This window comes from Oncorhynchus clarkii, chromosome 24 (genome assembly GCF_045791955.1).
Source record: "Oncorhynchus clarkii lewisi isolate Uvic-CL-2024 chromosome 24, UVic_Ocla_1.0, whole genome shotgun sequence".
Taxonomy (NCBI): Eukaryota; Metazoa; Chordata; class Actinopteri; order Salmoniformes; family Salmonidae; genus Oncorhynchus; species Oncorhynchus clarkii.
In genome coordinates this window covers 26522567-26545096 of record NC_092170.1, presented here as the reverse complement: position 1 = coordinate 26545096, position 22530 = coordinate 26522567, and the positions used below count along the sequence as shown (strand labels likewise).

General features: G+C 45.6%; 1 protein-coding gene across 7 annotated transcripts in view; it reads right to left on the bottom strand.

Moving 5' to 3' along the window:
* LOC139382360 (RNA-binding protein Musashi homolog 2-like) overlaps positions 1-22530 on the bottom strand; it is a 330112-nt gene that overhangs the window by 169593 nt on the left and 137989 nt on the right. The window lies entirely within an intron of this gene.

Here is a 22530-nt window from a genome sequence, read left to right as displayed (position 1 = left end):
CCTCTGCCTCCAGTTAAAAGCCCCCCGTGTCAGACTGTTAAACCTGAGCTGGTCGGGCTACTCTGACATTAAACGCCATTTCAGCTAATTGGTGCAGCCACCGCAGCTTTTCCTGTCCGTCCAGAGGTCTGCAGAGAGGGTTTAATACAGAGACATAGGCCAGGCACAATGACTAACGTCACCATAATGCCTGCTTTCTGACGGCACACAGAGAGCTGCGCCTGCCGCTACTGCTGTTAACCTGCTTAGAAATGTACAGTCGTGGCCAAAAGTTTTGAGAATGACACAAATATAAATTTTCACAAATTTTGCTGCCTCAGTTTGTATGATGGAAATTTGCATATACCCCAGAATGTTATGAAGAGTGATCAGTCCCTCTTTGCCATGCATATGAACTGAATCCACAAAAGGACCAGCTGACATCATGTCAGTGAGTCTCTCGTTAACACAGGTGTGAGTGTTGACGAAGACAAGGCTGGAGATCACTCTGTCATGCTGATTGAGTTCGAATAACAGACTAGAAGCTTCAAAAGAGGGTGGTGCTTGGAATCATTGTTCTTCCTCTGTCAACCATGGTTACCTGCAAGGAAACACGTGCCGTCATCAATGCTTCACACAAAAAGGGCTTCACAGGCAAGGATATTGCTGCCAGTAAGATTGCACCTAAATCAACCATTTATCAGATCATCAGGAACTTCAAGGAGAGCGGTTCAATTGTTGTGAAGAAGGCTTCAGGGCACCAAAGAAAGTCCAGCAAGCGCCAGGACCGTCTCCTAAAGTTGATTCAGCTGCGGGATCGGGGCACCACCAGTACAGAGCTTGCTCAGGAATGGCAGCAGGCAGGTGTGAGTGCATCTGCACGCACAGTGAGGGAAAGACTTTTGGAGGATGGCATGGTGTCAAGAAAGGCAGCAAAGAAGCCACTTCTCTCCAGGAAAAACATCAGGGACAGACTGATATTCTGCAAAAGGTACAGGGATTGGACTGCTGAGGTCTGGGGTAAAGTCATTTTCTCTGATGAATCCCCTTTCCGATTGTTTAGGTCATCCGGAATTAAGCTTGTCCGGAGAAGACAAGGTGAGCGCTACCATCAGTCCTGTGTCATGCCAACAGTAAAGCATCCTGAGACCATTCATGTGTGGAGTTGCTTCTCAGCCAAGGGAGTGGGCTCACTCACAATTTTGCCTAAGAACACAGCCATGAATAAAGAATGGTACCAACACATCCTCTGAGACAACTTCTCCCAAAAATCCAGGAACAGTTTGGTGACGAACAATGCCTTTTCCAGCATGATGGAGCACCTTGCCATAAGGCAAAAGTAAAAAAAATAAATGGCTCGGGGAACAAAACATCGATATTTTGGGTCCATGGCCAGGAAACTCCCCAGACCTTAATCCCATTGAGAACTTGTGGTCAATCCTCAAGAGGCGGGTAGACAAACAAAAACCCACAAATTCTGACAAACTCCAAGCATTGATTATGCAAGAATGGGCTGCCATCAGTCAGGATGTGGCCCAGAAGTTAATTGACAGCATGCCAGGGCAGATTGCAGAGGTCTTGAAAAAGAAGGGTCAACACTACAAATATTGACTCTTTGCATTAACTTCATGTAATTGTCAATAAAAGCCTTTGACACTTATGAAATGCTTGTAATTATACTTCAGTATTCCATAGTAACATGTGACAAAATTATCTAAAGACACTGAAGCTGCAAACTCTGCGGAAATTAATATTTGTGTCTCAAAAATTCTCAAAACTTTTGGCCACGACTGTAGTGGAGCTACAGACTGGAGGGGGACAGTGAGGGGACAAGTGAGGGGATGGAGAGGTTGAAGCTACAGACTGGAGGGGAAAGTGAGGGGATAGACAGACTGAAAATAAAGACTTGGGAAAGCAGTGAGGGGGTGGAGGTAGGGGGGTCTCTACCCAGTGAGGTGAGGTGTGGAGGTAGGGGGGTAGAGCAGTGAGGTGTGGAGGGAGGGTCGTAGAGCAGTGAGGTGGTGGAGGTAGGGGGGTAGAGCAGTGAGGTGTGGGGGTTGAGGGGTAGAGCAGTGAGGTGTTGGAGGTTGGGGGGTAGAGCAGTGTGGGGTTGAGGTATGGTCGTAGAGCAGTGAGGTGGTGGAGGTAGGGGCGTAGAGCATTGAGGTGGTGGAGGTAGGGGCGTAGAGCAGTGAGGGGTGGAGGTAGGGGTGTAGAGCAGTGAGGGGTGGAGGTAGGGGCGTAGAGCAGTGTGGGGTGGAGGTAGGGGCGTAGAATAGTGAGGGGTGGAGGTATGGGCGTAGAGCAGTGTGGGGTGGAGGTAGGGGCGTAGAGCAGTGTGGGGTTGAGGTAGGGGCGTAGAGCAATGAGGGGTGGAGGTAGGGGTGTAGAGCAGCGAGGGGGTGGAGGTCGGGGGGTAGAGCAGCGAAGGGGTAGAGGTCGGGGGGGTGGAGCAGCGAGGGGGTGGAGGTCGTGGGGTAGAGCAGCAAGGGGGTGGAGGTCGGGGGGTAGAGCAGCGAGGGGGTGGAGGTCGGGGGGTAGAGCAGCGAGGGGGTGGAGGTCGGGGGGTAGAGCAGCGAGGGGGTGGAGGTTGGGGGGTAGAGCAGCGAGGGGGTGACGGTCGGGGGGTAGAGCAGCGAGGGGGTGGAGGTCGGGGGGTAGAGCAGCAAGGGGGTGGAGGTCGGGGGTTTGCAGATGTTTCCTATTTGAAGGGGGCAGTAATCCCCACCTTCTGGAGATGTAACCCAGTATCTCTTACAGCTTTTATGATGCACAGATCTGCATCGGTTGAGAGCACACACACACACACACACACACACAAGGACTTCAGTTGACTAGTTGGCAACCCCCAAAAGTGAAAGGGCCACAATGTTTGTGGAACCAGCTTGAGATGCCACAATGTTCACTATGTTATGCTTCTAATATAAAGCAGCTTTAACAATGAGTCTTGATACTGTGCAGTCAGGCCACTGTAGATCAAGACGTATGGACCCTCAACCACAATGGACAGTAATCAATATTCTGGTCGAAATTGTATAGACTTGCACAGACACACACATACAAATACACACACAAACCTATACGTTATACAGCAAGCAATTGCTTGGCAGGTCCTGGCAGTCTCTCAATTAAAGCCAGCGGCATTTGTTGCTGACTCTGTTCCCTGCTGCCAATTTCTCTTTCAGGTGGTTGTGGGAAGTTCGTTGACAGCATGTTTTGCTTACGCTGGAAATATAATTGGAACTGCAAAATGTATTACCGGAGGGCTGGAGGGAATACAAGCTTGGGGTGGTGGGAGACACTGCCTGGCAGACAGACACAGGTAGATTGTGTTTTGTAACCAGGGGAAAATGGAAGGGATGCAATCCAACACTTGGGTAAATTCACCAGGACCCCAGGGAGAGTCAGACAGACCAACAGAGAGAAAGATATCTACTGCCTGTCATTCAGGGAGACAGAAAATGTAACTTCCTTACTGAGGAAAGCAGTGACAATAAAAAGTAACTCTTCCCTATCACACCAAACGCAATCATAAAAGCCAGGCAAAATGGAGGAACACCCAAAAACACACACACAAATTATTTTTAAATCAGCCAAGCTAAATGATTTACCTAAGGAAAATTTTACAAATGAATAAAAAATGATAAGCTGTAAGGTCTTTAGTCAATAAGTATTCAGCCCTTCTTATGGCAAGCCTAAATAAGTTCAGGAGTGTCACGACCTCCGCAGAAGTCGTGGCGCTCGGCCGTCGACTTCGCCGGTCTTCTAGCCATCGCCGATCCACTTTTCATTTTCCATTGGTTTTGTCTTTGTTTCCCACACACCTGGTTTTCATTTCCCTCTTACTGGTCATGTATTTAACCCTCTGTTTCCCCCATGTTTATGTGTGTGATTGTTTGTTTTTGAGGTCGTAAGTAAAAATACTACTACTTAAGTAGTTTTTGGGTGTATCTGTACTTCACTATTTATATTTTTTGACAATGTTTACTTCACTGTATTCCTAAAGAAAATAATGTGCTTTTTACTCCGTACATTTTCCCTGACACTCAAAAGTACTCGTTATATATTTAATGCTTAGCAGGACAGGAAAATGGTCTAATTCACACACTTACCAAAAGAACATCATTGGTCATCCCTATTGCCTCTGATCTGGCGGACTCACTAAACACATGCTTTTTGTGTAAATTATACCGGAGTGTTGGAGTGTGCCCTTGTCATAGGAGAATTGGAAATGACAGCCAGTGTCAGGACCCAAACACATCACCTGTAAGCACCTTCATCGTTTAACTGCCTCACAGTCTATTGTGTGAAATCCTATATACTGCATTAGGAGGAAGAAGCACTTATCTCAAGGATAGAGGATACATGTGATTCTGTCTGTGGCTGGTGACGGTAAAATGTCGGTATTCCCATATATGAGTAGTTTGTTTCCTTGCACTCTAATCTGGATTGTGATGTGAGAGAGGGAGATTGGTCCCCTTCCTCTGTAGCAGCCAGCCAGTTCGTCTCCTAGCCCGCCTCACGCTTCATTCACTTTTATCACTGGTGATTAAACAAGGAGCTCTGGGCTGCACCACTCTCTGTGGAAAACAATGCAATTAATGTCAGCCGCATCAAAACAACACAGTAAAATGGACGGGAAACATCTCCTCTGAGGGCCTAGCTGGGAGGAAGGATGAGCAGTATGTACCAGACTGATTCAGGGTTCAATGGAAAACAGTGGAGATTGCTGCTGTGTGTGGTGCACACCGCTGACAGCCAAGAGAATGAGCAGGTATTAATAGGAGAGCGGACAATTTAAATGGTTACACTTCAATACATGGACAATGGGGATGAACATATCAGCGGTCAAGGTTCAGTAACTGGTCATTTCTGTTATGATAAGCCAGGCCAAGAACTGCAAGAGATTATCTCATATGTCAAATCTGCATTTGCCAGTTTATAGAAGGAAGGCCAACACCAAGAAGTCATATAGTCAAATCTAGAATAAGAAGCCAAGGGACAAGCACTACACAGAACAACACACTCCCTTTCTACACCCACCTACACAGAACAACACACTCCCTTTCTACACCCACCTACACAGAACAACACACTCCCTTTCTACACCCACCTACACAGAACAGCACACTCCCTTTCTACACCCACCTACACAGAACAACACACTCCCTTTCTACACCCACCTACACAGAACAACACACTCCCTTTCTACACCCACCTACACAGAACAACACACTCCCTTTCTACACCCACCTACACAGAACAACACACTCCCTTTCTACACCCACCTACACAGAACAGCACACTCCCTTTCTACACCCACCTATGCTGCCCAGGGAATATGGCCATCCTCAGTCCCAGTACAATAGGGATTAGGGGATATTATCGACTCATCGTCACTAAGGCCTGGCACTTACAAGAGCTGCGATGTAAATGTATGTAAATCTGCACACTTCACTGACAGCCTAAACATGAGAAACGGATCAGATTAGGTTTTGCAGTCAGCCCCCAGATAAGCTTATTACGAGCTAAAAACGTTTAATTATCATTTTTATTTGAACACTATAAACAAGGGTTTCAGCTGTGTGTGTGTGTGTGTGTAAGAGTTTCTGCTCTCTAAGGACAATTCCAGTATATGATATACAGTAAACAGAGCTTCCAAACATACTACTCATTGTCAGTTGAGAAAACTAACGATACAGTACGGTTACTTTAGCCTTGTGGGAAAACATAACGGACCTCTACCTACAGTAGTGTCTACTTCTTAGCAACAGAACAGAACCATGCGTGGGTCCATGCGTTTGTGTGCGTGTTCGCCCCTCTCCTGACAAGGGGAGTAAAACCTGATCTGGAAACACAAGCCCACTGCCCGTTACTTAGCCTGGTAACAGGAGACACAGGCTCGTTCTGTTTCTCTGAACGCTGTTCAGTTTGAACAAAGCGACCTTCTGAGGAATGGGCAAGATATCACATTTATACTGTATGGTTCTGTCTGAGAGGTACTCTCTCTGTCGCTCACACCAGGAGCTCAGTGAAAAACAGAGGTTTGGGTAAGTTTTTCCTCCGACACATTAGTGTGGCTGACATCCGGGTCAAGCGAGCAGTGTGATAAGAAGTAGACGGCCAGGTGGGTCATGTTTCGGAGGACGTGTGACTCCACCTTTGCCTCTCCCAAGCCCATTGAGGAGTAAAACATTTAAACGTGTTAACCCTTGCAGGGCTGCAGGCCCAGACAGCATCCCCAGCCGCGTCCTCAGAGCATGCGCAGACCAGCTGGCTGGTGTGTTTATGGACATATTCAATCAATCCTTATCCCAGTCTGCTGTTCCCACATAATTCAAGAGGGCCACCATTGTTCCTGTTCCCAAGAAAGCTAAGGTAACTGATCTAAATTACTGCCGCCCTGTAGCACTCATTTCCGTCATCATGAAGTGCTTTGAGAGACTAGTCAAGGACCATATCACCTCCACCCTACCTGACACCCTAGACCCACTCCATTTTGCTTACCGCCCCAATAGGTCCACAAACGACGCAATCGCCATCACACTGCACACTGCCCTAACCCATCTGGACAAGAGGAATACCTATTAAAGAATGCTGTTCATCGATTACAGCTCAGCATTTAACACCATAGTACCCTCCAAACTCGTCATTAAGCTCGAGACCCTGGGTCTTGACCTGGCCCTGTGCAACTGGGTCCTGGACTTCCTGACGGGCTGCCCCCAGGTGGTGAGGGTAGGTAACAACATCTCCACCCCGCTGATCCTCAACACTGGGTCCCCACAAGGGTGCGTTTTCAGCCCTCTCCTGTACTCCGTGTTCACCCACGACTGCGTGGCCACGCACGCCTCCAACTCAATCATCAAGTTTGCAGACGACACAACAGTGGTAGGCTTGATTACCAACAACGACGAGACGGCCTACAGGGAGGAGGTGAGGGCCCTCGGAGTGTGGTGTCAGGAAAATAACCTCATCCTCAACGTCAACAAAACAAAGGAGATGATCGTGGACTTCAGGAAACGGCAGAGGGAGCAGACCCCTATCTACATTGACGGGACAGTAGTGGAGAGGGTGGAGAGTTTTAAGTTCCTCGGCGTACACATCACGGACAAACTGAAATGGTCCACCCACACAGACAGAGTGGTGAAGAAGGCGCAGCAGCGCCTCTTCAACCTCAGGAGGCTGAAGAAATTCAGCTTGTCACCAAAAACACTCACAAACTTCTACAGATGCATAATCGAGAGCATCCTGTCGGGCTGTATCACCGCCTGGTACGGCAGATGCCCCGCCCATAACCGGAAGGCTCTCCAGAGGGTAGTGAGGTCTGCACAACGCATCACCGGGTGCAAACTACCTGCCCTCCAGGACACCTACACCACCCGATGTCACAGGAAGGCCAAAAAGATCATCAAGAACAACAACCACCCGAGCCACTTTAATAATGGAAAAATTGATGTAATCAATTTATCACTAGCCACTTACCCTACATTACTCATCTCATATGTATATACTGTACACTATACCATCTACTGCATCTTGCCTATGCCATTCAGCCATCACTCATTTATATATTTTTATGTACATATTCGTATTAATTCCTTTACATACCAAACTGAACACGCCTGTTCAGGGTCAGGCCTGGTTAGTACTGGGACGAGAGACCACCTGGGAATACCAGGTGCTGTAAGTTGTCTGGTACAAGAGAGCCATTAATCCGTTTGACTAACAATAAGTCACCAACCAAAGTAGTCCCTTAATGTTACATGATAATAATAATATTTGAGGTGGTTTCTGAGCTCAGACCTTTAGGACATCAATCAAATAAAATTACACAATACACAGCACGAGGGGGCCACAACAGACTTTCTTCTGTCGCGACGTCCCTCAAATGCCCTTCTGCTAGCTTGCTAGCCCCGGTCAGCTAGCTCTCTGAAGCCACTCACTAGACTCCTATGATCACTTGGCTACGCATGCCTCTCCCTAACGTCAATTTGCCTTGTCCATTGCTGTTTTGTTTAGTAATTATTGTCTTATTTCACTGTAGAGCCTCTAGCCCTGCTCAATACGCCTTAGTTAACACTTTAGTTCTACCTCCCACACATGCAGTGACATCACCTAGTTTAAATGATATTTCTAGAGACAATATCTCTTTCATCGTCACTCTATGCACAGGTTTACCCCCACTGTATTCACATCCTACCATACCTTTGTCTGTACACTATGCCTTGAATCTATGCTATCGTGCCCAGAAATCTGCTCCTTTCACTCTCTGTTCTGAACGTACTAGGCGGCCAGTTCTTTTAGCCTTTAGCCGTACCCTTATCCTACACCTCCTCTGTTCCTCTGGTGATGTGGAGGTTAATCTAGGCCCTGCAGTGCCTAGCTTCACTCCCATTATCCCAGGCACTCTCATTTGTTGACATCTGTAACTAAAAGCCTTGGTTTCATGCATGTTAACATTAGAAGCCTCCTCCCTAAGTGTGTTTTATACACTGCCCGAACACACTCTGCCAACCCGGATGTCCTAGCAGTGTCAGAATCCTGGTTTAGAAAGACCACCAAAACCCCTAAAATTTCCATCCCTAACTATAACATTTTCCGACAAGATAGAACTGCCAAAGGGGTCGAAGTTGCAATCTACTGCAAAGATAGCCTGCAGAGTTCTGTCATACTATCCAGGTCTGTGCCCAAACAATTTGAGCTTCTACTTTTAAAAATCCACTTCTCCAGAAACAAGTCTCTTAGCGTTGCCGCTTGCTTTAGACGACCCTCTGCCCCCAGCTGTGCCCTGGACACCATATGCGAATTGATTGCCCCCATCTATCTTCAGAGCTCGTATTGTTAGGTGACCTAAACTGGGATATGCTTAACACCCCGGCCATCCTACAATCTAAGCTTGATGCTCTCAATCTCACACAAATTATCAATGAACCCACCAGGTACAACCCCAAATCCGTAAACATGGGCACCCTCATAGATATCATCCTAACCAACTTGCCCTCCAAATACACCTGCTGTCTTCAACCAGGATCTCAGCGATCACTGCCTCATTGCCTGCGTCCGTAATGGGTTTGCGGTCAAGCGACCACCCCTCATCACTGTCAAACACTCCCTAAAACACTTCAGCGAGCAGACCTTTCTAATCGACCTGGCCAGGGTATCCTGGAAGGATATTGACCTCATTCCTTCAGTAGAGGATGCCTGGTTATTCTTTAAAAGTGCTTTCCTCACCATCTTAAGTAAGCACGTCCTATAAAAAAAAAGATAGAACCAGGAACAGATATAGCCCTTGGTTCACTCCAGACCTGACTGCCCTTGACCAGCACAAAAACATCCTGTGGCGTACTGCATTAGCATCGAATAGCCACCGTGATAGGCAACTTTTCAGGGAAGTTAGGAACCAATATACACAGGCAGTTAGGAAAGCAAAGGCTAGCTTTTTCAAACAGAAATTTGCAACCTGTAGCACTAACTGCAAAACGTTTTGGGACACTGTAAAGTTCATGGAGAATAAGAGCACCTCCTCCCAGCTTCACACTGCACTGAGGCTAGGAAACACTATCACCAACGATAAATCCGCAAAAATTTAGAATTTCAATAAGCATTTTTCTATGGCTGGCCATGCTTTCCACCTGGCTACCCCTAACCCGGTCAACAGCCCTGCACCCCTCACTGCAACTTGCCCAAGCCTCCCCATTTGTCCTTCACCCAAATCCAAATAACTGATGATCTGATAGAGCTGCAAAATCTGGACCCCTACAAATCAGCAGGGCTAGACAATCTGGACACTGTTCCTAAAATTATCCGCGGAAATTGTTGCAACCCCTATTACTAGCTCTTTCAACCTCTGTTTCGTATCTTCTGAGATCGCCAAAGATTGGAAAGCTGCCGCGGTAATCCCCCTCTTCAAAGGGGGAGACACTCTAGACCCAAACTGCTACAGACCTATATCTATCCTACTCTGCCTTTCTAAGGTCTTCGAAAGCCAAGTTAAGAAACAGATCACTGACCATTTTGAATCCCACCGTACCTTCTCCGCTATGCAATCTGGTTTCAGAGCTGGTCATGGGTGCACATCAGCCACGCTCAAGGTCCTAAACGACATCACAACCACCATCGAAAGAAGACAATACCGTGGAGCTGTATTCATTGACCTAGCCAAGGCTTTCAACTCTGTCAATCCCCACATCCTCATCAGCAGACTCAACAGCCTTGGTTTCTCAAATGACTGCCTCGCCTGGTTCACCAACTACTTCTCAGATAGTTCTCGACTTTGGTGATGTCATTTACAAAATAGCCTCCAACACTCTCCTCAGCAAATTGTATGCAGTCTATCACAGCACCATCCGTTTTGTCACCAAAGCCCCATATACTACCCACCACTGCGACCTGTATGCTCTCGTTGGCTGGCCCTCGCTTCATATTCGTCTCCAAACCCACTGGCTCCAGGTCATCTATAAGTCTATGCTAGGTAAAGCCCCACCTTATCTCAGCTCACTGGTCACCATAGCAGTAGCCACCTGCAGCACGCGCTCCAGCAGGTATATTTCACTGGTCACCCCCAAAGCCAATACTGTAATTACTTCGCCACTATGGCCTATTTATTGCCTCAACCCCTTATCTTACCCCTTATCTTACCTCATTTGCACACACTGTATATAGACTTTCTCTATTGTGTTATTGACTGTATGTGTGTTCATTCCATGTGTAACTCTGTCTTGTTGTTTGTGTCGCACTGCTTTGCCTTATCTTGGCCAGGTCGCAGTTGTAAATGAGAACTTGTTCTCAACTAGCCTACCTGGTTAAGTAAAGGTCAAATAAAGGTGTCTCCTGACCCCTCCTGTCTCAGCCTCCAGTATTTATGCTGCAGTAGTTTATGTGTCGGGGGGGCTAGGGTCAGTTTGTTATATCTGGAGTACTTCTCCTGTCCTATTCGGTGTCCTGTGTGAATCTAAGTGTGCGTTCTCTAATTCTCTCCTTCTCTCTTTCTTTCTCAGGTTCTCGGAGGACCTGAGCCCTAGGACCATGCCCCAGGACTACCTGACATGATGACTCCTTGCTGTCCCCAGTCCACCTGGCCGTGCTGCTGCTCCAGTTTCAACTGACCTGAGCCCTAGGACCATGCCCCAGGACTACCTGACATGATGACTCCTTGCTGTCCCCAGTCCACCTGACCGTGCTGCTGCTCCAGTTTCAACTGTTCTGCCTTATTATTATTCGACCATACTGGTCATTTATGAACATTTGAACATCTTGGCCATGTTCTGTTATAATCTCCACCCGGCACAGCCAGAAGAGGACTGGCCACCCCACATAGCCTGGTTCCTCTCTAGGTTTCTTCCTAGGTTTTGGCCTTTCTAGGGAGTTTTTCCTAGCCACCGTGCTTCTACACCTGCATTGCTTGCTGTTTGGGGTTTTAGGCTGGGTTTCTGTACAGCACTTTGAGATATCAGCTGATGTACGAAGGGCTATATAAATGCATTTGATTTGATTTGATTTGAAATAAAATAAAACATAAATTTATTTTTAATCAGATACAAAGTTAAAATGTGATAAGTGATAAAACAGTCTCCCGATCATCCTAAACAACAGACAGTACACAGACAGTACAAAGTAGCAGCAGATTCTCTCTTTATCAGAACATTTGACGGAGACACTCACAGACAAAGACAACTCCTGGTGTCTGTCTGTCTGTCCGTCCGTCCATCTGTCTGTCTGACTATTTGTCTGTCTGCCCAGCTACATATTCATGAGGTGGTCATGTGGCGTGATGGAGGTCTGGGGAGACAGGGAAGACAGCGATTCAACCGAGCCATGCATATTCTATCAGCCCTGAACCTCCTCAAGGTACTGCTACTACAATGATGGTGTCCACACAATTCACACCACACAACACTTATCCCAGAAGGCCACCACGACAACACCACGGCCAATAAAACACACAATGCAGAAATATCAGGAACGAGGTGTGTCGTGGTTGTGACTCGGGGCTGGCGATGACAAGAAACAGCCTGGCTGGATGTTGTGGTGATGTGATGCCGTCACAGGGCCTGGGGAGATTTATTCAGGCGACGCGGAGGAGATTGTGTCACATTGACCACGACTGGTGATTAATTCTCAGTGTTTGTGTCGACGTGAGCTGTGGGAGAGGAGAGGCCCCGCCCCCATTCACAAAAACCCTTTAATTTATAGGGCTTTAACGCTCCCATCCCAGTCTAGATGAGACGTGCCCTGCCATGGTGCTTTACTACAGCACCCTGGGCTGACTGGACACTCTTTCTCTCTCTCTCTCCTTTTCTCTCTGTCTCTTTCTTCCACTCCCCTGTCTGTCTCTTTCTCTAGCACGCTCTCTCTATCTTTCTCTATCTCCTTCTCTCTCTCCCTCTCTCTCCTCTCTCTCTGTCTCTCCCTAACATAATATAGAAGGCTTGCAACCAGAGCCCCCTGCATGTAGGAGATGTCCCTCATGTCGTATTTCCATGGAGACCACCACACCAATGTGTCGCCGGTGTTTTATGTTAATGTAAACTAGTGTAATTGTGTTTCCATTAGGAGTGTGACACTAGGAGATATGAAGGAGAATATGAGGAGCAGGGTGGCGAAAGACAATTCTACTCTTCAATTTACATTACATTATCGCCTTACCTTTCGTGTGGCTGGCAATGCCACATTCTTGGTCCGCAGCTCATACTGACTGTAAACATCACAGTAGCCACTAGCCAGTAAGTACAAACTATTCAACAATGACGGAACCGTTTCTTCTAAAACATATTACACTCTTGAATAATGCAACAATACACAAGCATGTATGTGAAGACAATTAAAGGGATTATTTTATTGTCTGTAGGGTACACTCATTACATTTTACTTCAAGACAAAAGCACAGAGTTGCTATAACAGCATGTCTTCATCACAGAACATTAGCCTATCAAAAATGAACCCTCTCATACCAAGATAAAAGTATAGTAGGCCTACCTTCAAACCAACATTACAACAAACCAGGCTTTATTTTTTATAAATATCATGCAAATCAAATTCTGGCCTGGTTTAGATCTTATCTGTCGGAAAAAAAGATCAGTTTTTCTCTGTGGATGGTTTGTCCTCTGACAAAACAACTGTAAATTTCGGTGTTCCTCAAGGTTCCGTTTTAGGACCACTATTGGTTTTCACTATATATTTTACCTCTTGGTGATGTAATTCGGAAACATAAATGTTATATTTCACTGCTATCCGGACGATACACAGCTGTACATTTCGATGAAACATGGTGAAGCCCCAAAATTGCCCTACCTGGAAGCCTGTGTTTCAGGCATAAGGAAGTGGATGGCTGCAAATGTTTTACTTTAAACTTGGACAAAACAGAGATGCTAGATCTAGGTCTCAAGAAACAAAGAGATCTTCTGTTGAATCTGACATTTAATCTTAATGGTTGTACAGTCGTCTCAAATAAAACATTAGGACCTCAGAGTTACTCTGGACCCTGATCTCTCTTTTGATGAACATACAGTTGAAGTCGGAAGTTTACATTTAAAAAAATATATAATTATCCATTATTTTACCAGGGAAGTTGACTGAGAAAGAGTTCTCATTTACAGCAATGACCTAGGGAATAGTTACAGGGGAGGGGGGGGGGGGGGGGTGAATGAGCCAATCGTAAACTGAGGATTATTAGGTGACTGTGATGGTTTGAGGGCCAGATTGGGAATTTAGCCAGGACACCGGGGTTAACACCGGTACTCTTACGATAAGTGCCACGGGATCTTTAATGACCTCAGAGAGTCAGGACACCCGTTTAACATCCCATCCAAAAGACGGCACCCTACACAGGGCAGTGTCCCCAATCACTGCCCTGGGGCATTTGGGATATTTTTTAGACCAGGGGAAAGAGTGCCTCCTACTGGCCCGCCAACACCACTTCCAGCAGCATCTGGTCTTCCATCCAGGGACTGACCAGGACCAACTCTGCGTAGCCGAGACAAAATGAGAAAAAAAATCCATAAAATCACTTTGTAGGATTTTTTATGAATTTATTTGCAAATTATGGTGGAAAATAAGTATTTGGTCACCTACAAACAAGCAAGATTTCTGGCTCTCACAGACATGTAACTTCTTCTTTAAGAGCTCCTCTGTCAAAGGACACCAGAAACAAAATTGTAGACCTGCACCAGGCTGGGAAGACTGAATCTGCAATAGGTAAACAGCTTGGTTTGAAGAAATCAACTGTGGGAGCAATTATTAGGAAATGGAAGACATACAAGACCACTGATAATCTCCCTCGATCTGGGGCTCCACGCAAGATCTCACCCCGTGGGGTCAAAATTATCACAAGAACGGTGAGCAAAAATCCCAGAACCACACGGGGGGACCTAGTGAATGACCTGCAGAGAGCTGGGACCAAAGTAACAAAGCCTACCATCAGTAACACACTACGCCGCCAGGGACTCAAATCCTGCAGTGCCAGACGTGTCCCCCTGCTTAAGCCAGTACATGTCCAGGCCCGTCTGAAGTTTGCTAGAGAGCATTTGAATGATCCAGAAGAAGATTGGGAGAATGTCATATGGTCAGTTGAAACCAAAATATAACTTTTTGGTAAAAACTCAACTTGTTGTGTTTGGAGGACAAAGAATGCTGAGTTGCATCCAAAGAACATCATACCTACTGTGAAGCATGGGGGTGGAAACATCATGCTTTGGGGCTGTTTTTCTGCAAAGGGACCAGGACGACTGATCCGTGTAAAGGAAAGAATGAATGGGGCCATGTATCGTGAGAGTTTGAGTGAAAAACTCCTTCCATCAGCAAGGGCATTGAAGATGAAACGTGGCTGGGTCTTTCAGCATGACAATGATCCTAAACACACCGCCCGGGCAACGAAGGAGTGGCTTCGTAAGAAGCATTTCAAGGTCCTGGAGTGGCCTAGCCAGTCTCCAGAACTCAACCCCATAGAAAATCTTTGGAGGGAGTTGAAAGTCCGTGTTGCCCAGCAACAGCCCCAAAACATCACTGCTCTAGAGGTGATCTGCATGGAGGAATGGGCCAACATACCAGCAACAGTGTGTGAAAACCTTGTGAAGACTTACAGAAAACGTTTGACCTCTGTCATTGCCAACAAAGGGTATATAACAAAGTATTGAGAAACTTTTGTTAATGACCAAATACTTTTTTTCCACCATAATTTGCAAATAAATTCATTAAAAATCCTACAATGTGATTTTCTGGATTTTTTTTCTCATTTTGTCTGTCATAGTTGAAGTGTACCTATGATAAAAATTACAGGCCTCTCTCATCTTTTTAAGTGGGAGAACTTGCACAATTGGTGGCTGACTAAATACTTTTTGCCCCACTGTATCCACAGTAAAACAAGTCATATATCGACATAACCTGAATGGCTGCTCAGCAAGGAAGAAGCCACTGCTCCGAAACCGCCATAAAAAAAGCCAAACTACGGTTTGCAACTGCACATGGGGACAAAGATCACACTTTTAGGAGATAGATAGAAAACACTCTAAAGCTTCTAAAACCGTTGGAATTATGTCTGTAAGTATAGCAGAACTCACAGGGCAGGCATTCTTCCAAACTAGTTTTTGTGGTCATGAAAGTTGGAGCAACTTTGACGTCATCGCCCCCACCCTTCCCAACCAGTTATGATTCTGGGGAGACTTTCTATGTCTTCCACTAGATGTCCTCATTCAGTAGAGCTTTTAATCGTTAAAATCCCGCGAGAATTGGCCCTATGGGAGTGAAATTAGTGTGTGCCATGAGAAAATATGTTGTGCGTTGGGGCGCGAATTGGTCCCAGCCATTCCTTTGTTCCAGCACCCAGAGGAAGGACAAGCAATGACCAGTTGAATTGAAAATTGTTTTGTATGTCTATAACATCCTAAAGCTTGATTCTGCACTTAGTTTGACCAGTTTAGTCGACATATAATATGTAATTTTGAAGTTTTGATGCGCAACTTTTCCGGACCAGAGGACATTTTGGGTGCATTTCAGCTGATGTTATTAGCAGTAGCTAATACAAAGACGCAAGACTTGAAACCAAACGATGTATTGGGTAAGTATGAACCTTTCCAGAACATTCTGAACGAAGACCATCGAAGGTAAGGGAATATTTATGCTATAATCTGTGTTTCTGTTGACTCCAACATTACGGAGAAATGTAGCTTATATCTGAGCGCCGTCTCAGAATATTGAATAGTGTGCGATTTCTGTAACGTTAAAAAGAAATGTAACAAAGCGATTGCATAAAGAAGCAGTGTATCTTTCTAACTATATGTAGAACATGTATATTTAGTCAAAGTTTATGATGTCTATTTACGTTATCTTGCCGCGCTACCTAGATTTCCTGCGGACATTTTTGAGTATTTTCTGAACATGAATTCAATGTAAATGGACATTTATGGATATAAATGGCATATTATTGAAAAAAAAAAATGTACTGTGTAACATGTCCTATTACTGTCATCTGATGAAGATTTTCAAAAGGTTAGTGAATGATTTATTTTTTAATCCTGCGTTTGTTGATTGCATGTTTTCGCTATTCAAATGAGCTGTGTCTGGTGGTGGTTTGACATATATATGTGCTATGTTTTCGCCGTAAAACATTTTAGAAATCTGACTTGCTGGCTAGATGAACAAGGTGTTTATCTTTTATTTGAGCTATTGGACTTGTTAATGTGTGGAGGTTAAATATTTTTAAGAATATTTTTGCGTTCCATGCGCCATCGTTCCAGCTGAACGTGGGAGGGTAGATTCCCAAATGGGAACCAGTATCTTTAAGAGGTTTTAAGGCTAGGGCTGATTTCATGGTTTTACTGCTAACCTACAAAGCAATTACATGGGCTTGCTCCTACCTATCTTTACGATTTGGTTCTGCCGTCTGCCGTCACAAGACACAGGCCTCCTTACAGTCCCTAGAATTTCTAAGCAAACAGCTGGAGGCAGGGCTTTCTCCTATAGAGCTCCATTTTTATGGAATGGTCTGCCTACCCATGTGAGAGACGCAGACTCGGTCTCAAACTTTAAGTCATTATTGAAGACTCATCTCTTCAGTAGGTCCTATGATTGAGTGTAGTCTGGCCCATGGGTGTGAATGTGAACGGAAATACACTGGAGCCATGAACCGTCCTTGCTGTCTCTGCCTAGCCGGTTCCCCTCTCTCCACTGGGATTCTCTGCCTCTAACCCTATTACAGGGGCTGAGGCACTGGCTTACTGGTGCTCTTCCATACCGTCCCTAGGAGGGTTGCGTCACTTGAGTGGGTTGAGTCACTGACGTGATCTTCTTGTCTGGCCTCGGGTTCGTGCCGTGGCGGAGATCTTCGTGGGCTATACTCAGCCCTGTCTCAGGATGGTAAGTGGTTTAAAGATATCCCTCTAGTAGTGTGGGGGCTGTGCTTTGGCAAAGTGGGTGGGGTTATATCCTGCCTGGTTGGCCCTGTCCGGGGGTATCGTTGGACGGGGCCACAGTGTCTCCCGTCCCCTCCTGTCTCAGCCTCCAGGATTTATGCTGCAATAGTTTATGTGTCAGGGGGCTAGGGTCAGTCTGTCATATCTGGAGCATATCCAGTGTCCTGTGTGAATTTAAGTATGCTCCCTCCAATTATTTATCTCTTTCTCTCGGAGGACCTGAGCCCTAGGACCATGCCTCAGGACTACCTAACCTGATGACTCCTTGCTGTCCCCAGTCCACCTGGTCGTGCTGCTCCTCCAGTTTCAACTGTTCTGCCTACGGCTATGGAACCCTGACCTGTTCACCTGACATGATAGCTTGTCCCAGACCTGCTGTTTTTGACTCTCTCTCTCTACCGCACCTGCTGTCTCTAACTCTGAATGAAAAGCCAACTGACATTTACTCCTGACGTGCTGACCTGTTGCACCCTCTACAACCACTGTGATTATTATTATTTGACCCTGCTGGTCATCTATGAACGTTTGAACATCTTGGCCATGTACTGTGGTAATCTCCACCCGGCACAGCCAGAAGAGGACTGGCCACCCCTCAGAGCCTGGTTCTTCTCTAGGTTTCTTCCTAGGTTCCTGTCTTTCTAGGGAGTTTTTCCTAGCCAGTGTGCTTCTACATCTGCATTGCTTGCTGTTTGGGATTTTAGGCTGGGTTTCTGTATAGCACTTTGACATCGGCTGATGTGAAAAGGGGCTTTATAAATACATTTGATTGATTACGTGGTAAAAGCAAATGATGACTGAAAATGTGGGTTTTAGGTGAATTCACCGCGACGAGCTGTTTTATATGGATTCTCATACCCGCCACCCAAAAAATAAAATGCCTCATGATTTGTCAACATGCACAATTAGTCTGTGCTTCAGTATGGTCAGCTGTAGCCTACTGATAACAACCATAGCTGCCGGTAGCCTAGAGAAGCCTATGCTCACTGATCCCATCTGGGCCTGGCCACAGGAAACGTAACATCATGTTTTTATAGCCTAAGATATGTATATGTATAGCCTAAAATAGGCCCATTTATTTGTGTTCTGAGAAAATTTGAATGTGATCAAATTTGGTTTATATTCTCACTTCGGGTGTCTAGGCAACCTAGGCCTTTATATTCCCAAATGATTGACTGGAATGAATAAATCCCCACAATAGTGATGACATGCTGTATGAGTATCTTCTTAATTATAGATTTGAAGGTCTACACGATGAAACACTGCATACAGTGAGCTCAACCCTGTTAGATTCTGTCCAATCGCAGTTGTTGTATGTTTTGTGTAAAGGCTTTTAATGTTTTCATCCTCCCTAGGGCCAGGAGTTTTTCCAGGCTGTGTAAGAGCTGCATCAGATGACCTGGCCTCCACAATCACACGACCTGAACCCAACTGAGATGTTGTGGGATGAGTTGGACCACAGAGAGAAGGAAAAGCATCCAACAAATGCTCAGTATATGTGAGAACTCATTCAAGATGGTTGGAAAAGCATTCCAGGTGAAGCTGGTTGAGAGAATGCCAAGAGTGTGCAAAGCTGTCATCAAGGCAAAGGGGGACTACTTTGAAGAATCTCAAATATAAAATATATTTAGATTTGTTTAACACTTTTTTGTTACTTCATGATTCCATATGTGATATTTCATAGTTTTGATGTCTTCCCTATTAAAATACAATGTAGAAAATAGTAAAAATAAAGAAAAACCCTGGAATGAGTAGGTGGTCCAAACTTTTGACTGGTACTGTATATGGTAATATAATTAATCAGAAGAAATTGCAGCCATTAAGACTGTTAATTGGTATGTAAATAGGATGACTGGAATACTGGCAGGCCTATGATTTCTTTGATTTTAAAACAAATATCAATCTGTTACTTTTCATGTGCAACAGGCTGAGCCACACTATGTTCCCATGCAGGAATTCACTGTGAAAGGTTGGTTATTTTCTAATGAAATGAGAACAGAAGGTTCTGGTAGGGTTTGTCATGCCATGGCAAGGTTCAGCAGATATGCAGGCCAACCACTGAATTTCAGTCTCCACACACACTCTTTCTCTCCCCTCTCTTTCTCTGTTAGACTTAGATCGCTGGCTGACCACAGAGATAGCCGACTCAGAGCAGGAAAATGTAAGTCGTTTTGGGAGAGAGCAATGTCATTTGGGAGAGAGCAATGTCATTTTCTATGTAATGAAAAAAGCAATAAGATTTTCTTTGCGTCTTTACAGCTCAGGGAGGACTCCCCTCCTGCTCTGCTCGCTCTCTTTCTGTCGTCAGCCGAACTAAGCAACCAAACTCAGGAGCATCCTCGGATCACTATTGTCCCCCTATGTATGCACAATGGGGAGAAAGGCACTGATATCCTGGTGTAAACATTTCAGCGTTTTAGAAAAAATGACATTTGTCATGGACCAGGAGGAGGGGAGATGTGATGATAAGTATTTCTCTGAGAGGTGGATAGTGAGTCAAAAGCAAAATACCTGGAATTGAATAAACAGAATATCAATCTCCTATACCATGGCAGGTTTGATGTATTTCCTATTATTACAGCTTCAGATGCATGATGTAGATTCTAAAGATGAAATCCATTAGGGGAAAGAAGCCTGATACCAGTGCCAAGCCAAACCCCCTGTCGTCCTTTATTTAGATCACCCTTTAAACTAGTTTAACGGCAGATAGACAATGACATTCACCACAATAGGAATCAAAAGCTAGTTAATCTACCAACTTTTCAATTGTGAGACGCTGTCACCTGTGGCATTTTTGATAATAACTTGTCCTTTTATTGTATGCAGACGTTACAGGGCTGGATACGGTCTACATATGAGTACAGTCTACATATCCCTCCTATTTATCAAAGCTTGGATTAACATGACAGTGAGTTTTGTCCTGGGAGTCTTCACCAACGCTCAGGGAACAGTTGTGGGCTTGCTACAGATAGTAACAGGCTACAGATAATATACTTGACTGCTGCCACTTTCTATGGTGTTATAAGGCAGAACAAAATCTGATTTGAAGTGTAAATACAAAGGTAGAATTGGGGAGATGTGGGGAGGTGTGAGGAGGAGAGGAGCAGGGGGGCTGGGGGCACTAGAGATGAGATACGTTCCTCCAGACAGCACTGGAACACAGGAAGAGTGAATTAAAATGAAGACAGTGGAAGGGGATTAAGTCGGACTTGTTGACAGGAGAAAAATGAGCCACATTTACTTTCTTTTCTTCCCCTCTGCTCAAGAGTTGTTTTATCCCATTCAATTATAGAAAGGCTCAATTTCATGGGTGGTCTGGTTGACTCACTCTCTCTACCTTCCCTTCCCACCAGCCAAGGTGTTGAGATCCAGACATGTTATTTTGGAGATTTCTTCCATCTCTCTGGAAGAAATATACAATATTGCTGGGTACCAGCATGGCTCTCTACAGGCATTGTCAGCTCTGATTCCCCCACCCTCAGAAACAGCTGCATCTCCCAGACTCCCACTGTGAACCACATGGCAGCTGCAGTGTTATTAACCAATGGCAGTAAATATGAAATGAAAAGATAAAAGCGAACTGGATGTCTGAGACCTGGCTGGATGCCTGTATCTGTATTCAACATTGTTTCCTGCTGTACACAACACCACTGTTGTTCAGTTAACCTTTAATTAAACCGGAAAGTCCTACTGAGATAAATCATCTCTTATCCAAGGGAGATCTAGGTATATCATGTTGTGAGGAGAACTGTATTGGAGGATAGGCCTATATCATTCCACTGTGAAGGTCCTTTGCAGCTGTCAGAGATTCCTGTCATGTTGAATGTCGATGGTAGTTTGTAGTTTGAGACACTCCGAATGTCAGAATACTTTGAGTTGGTTTGAAATGCACTTTGGACCAAGCATGAGGAGATTAAAGCAGACGTCCAGGTCTTCTTTAATGTGTCATGAACATGGATGAAGCTGAGACGGTGGGTGAGGACCACAGATGGATCTCCACAGAGACTACAATAAGACCAACACCTGACCTGATATCGTTCAGCCCAGCCTGGAGGATCTCCCAAGAGACTACAGTAGACCAACACCTGACCTGATATCGTTCAGCCCAGCCTGGAGGATCTCCACAGAGACTACAATAAGACCAACACCTGACCTGATATCATTCAGCCCAGCCTGGAGGATCTCCACAGAGACTACAATAAGACCAACACCTGACCTGATATCGTTCAGCCCAGCCTGGAGGATCTCCACAGAGACTACAATAAGACCAACACCTGACCTGATATCGTTCAGCCCAGCCTGGAGGATCTCCACAGAGACTACAGTAGACCAACACCTGACCTGATATCGTTCAGCCCAGCCTGGAGGATCTCCACAGAGACTACAATAAGACCAACACCTGACCTGATATCGTTCAGCCCAGCCTGGAGGATCTCCACAGAGACTACAGTAGACCAACACCTGACCTGATATCGTTCAGCCCAGCCTGGAGGATCTCCACAGAGACTACAATAAGACCAACACCTGACCTGATATCGTTCAGCCCAGCCTGGAGGATCTCCACAGAGACTACTGTAGACCAACACCTGACCTGATATCGTTCAGCCCAGCCTGGAGGATCTCCACAGAGACTACAGTAGACCAACACCTGACCTGATAACGTTCAGCCCAGCCTGGAGGATCTCCACAGAGACTCAGTGAGGACAAGCCTGCTGGGGAGTCTTTAGCATCTCCGGCCAACTGTCAGTCATCTTACCTTCAGTAGAAGGTCCGAGCCTCACACCAGGTGCCAGAGAAGCTACACAGCAATACAAAGTGGCACCTTCTTCTATGGAGTGGTACTGCAGAGTAGAGAAACAGGATAAAGCTATGACTCAATAGAGCTTTTCTTAGCGGGCGCTTGGCTCTCAAGGCTTCGGATCGAGCACTGCTTGTATTTACACAGCTACTGTGGGTATTTATTTAAGCTATTCAGTTTTAAGTGCTTTGCTCAGGGGCATACATATACACACACACGCCACTTGCCGGTTGTGAGCCGACAGCCTTCGGGTTAGTGTGGAGGCCATAGCTAATCATAAAGACAAGGCCTCTCTCTCATCCTGTCAGTGGAGTGACCATACCAGCTCTGTTTCCACAGTGGACGACAGCC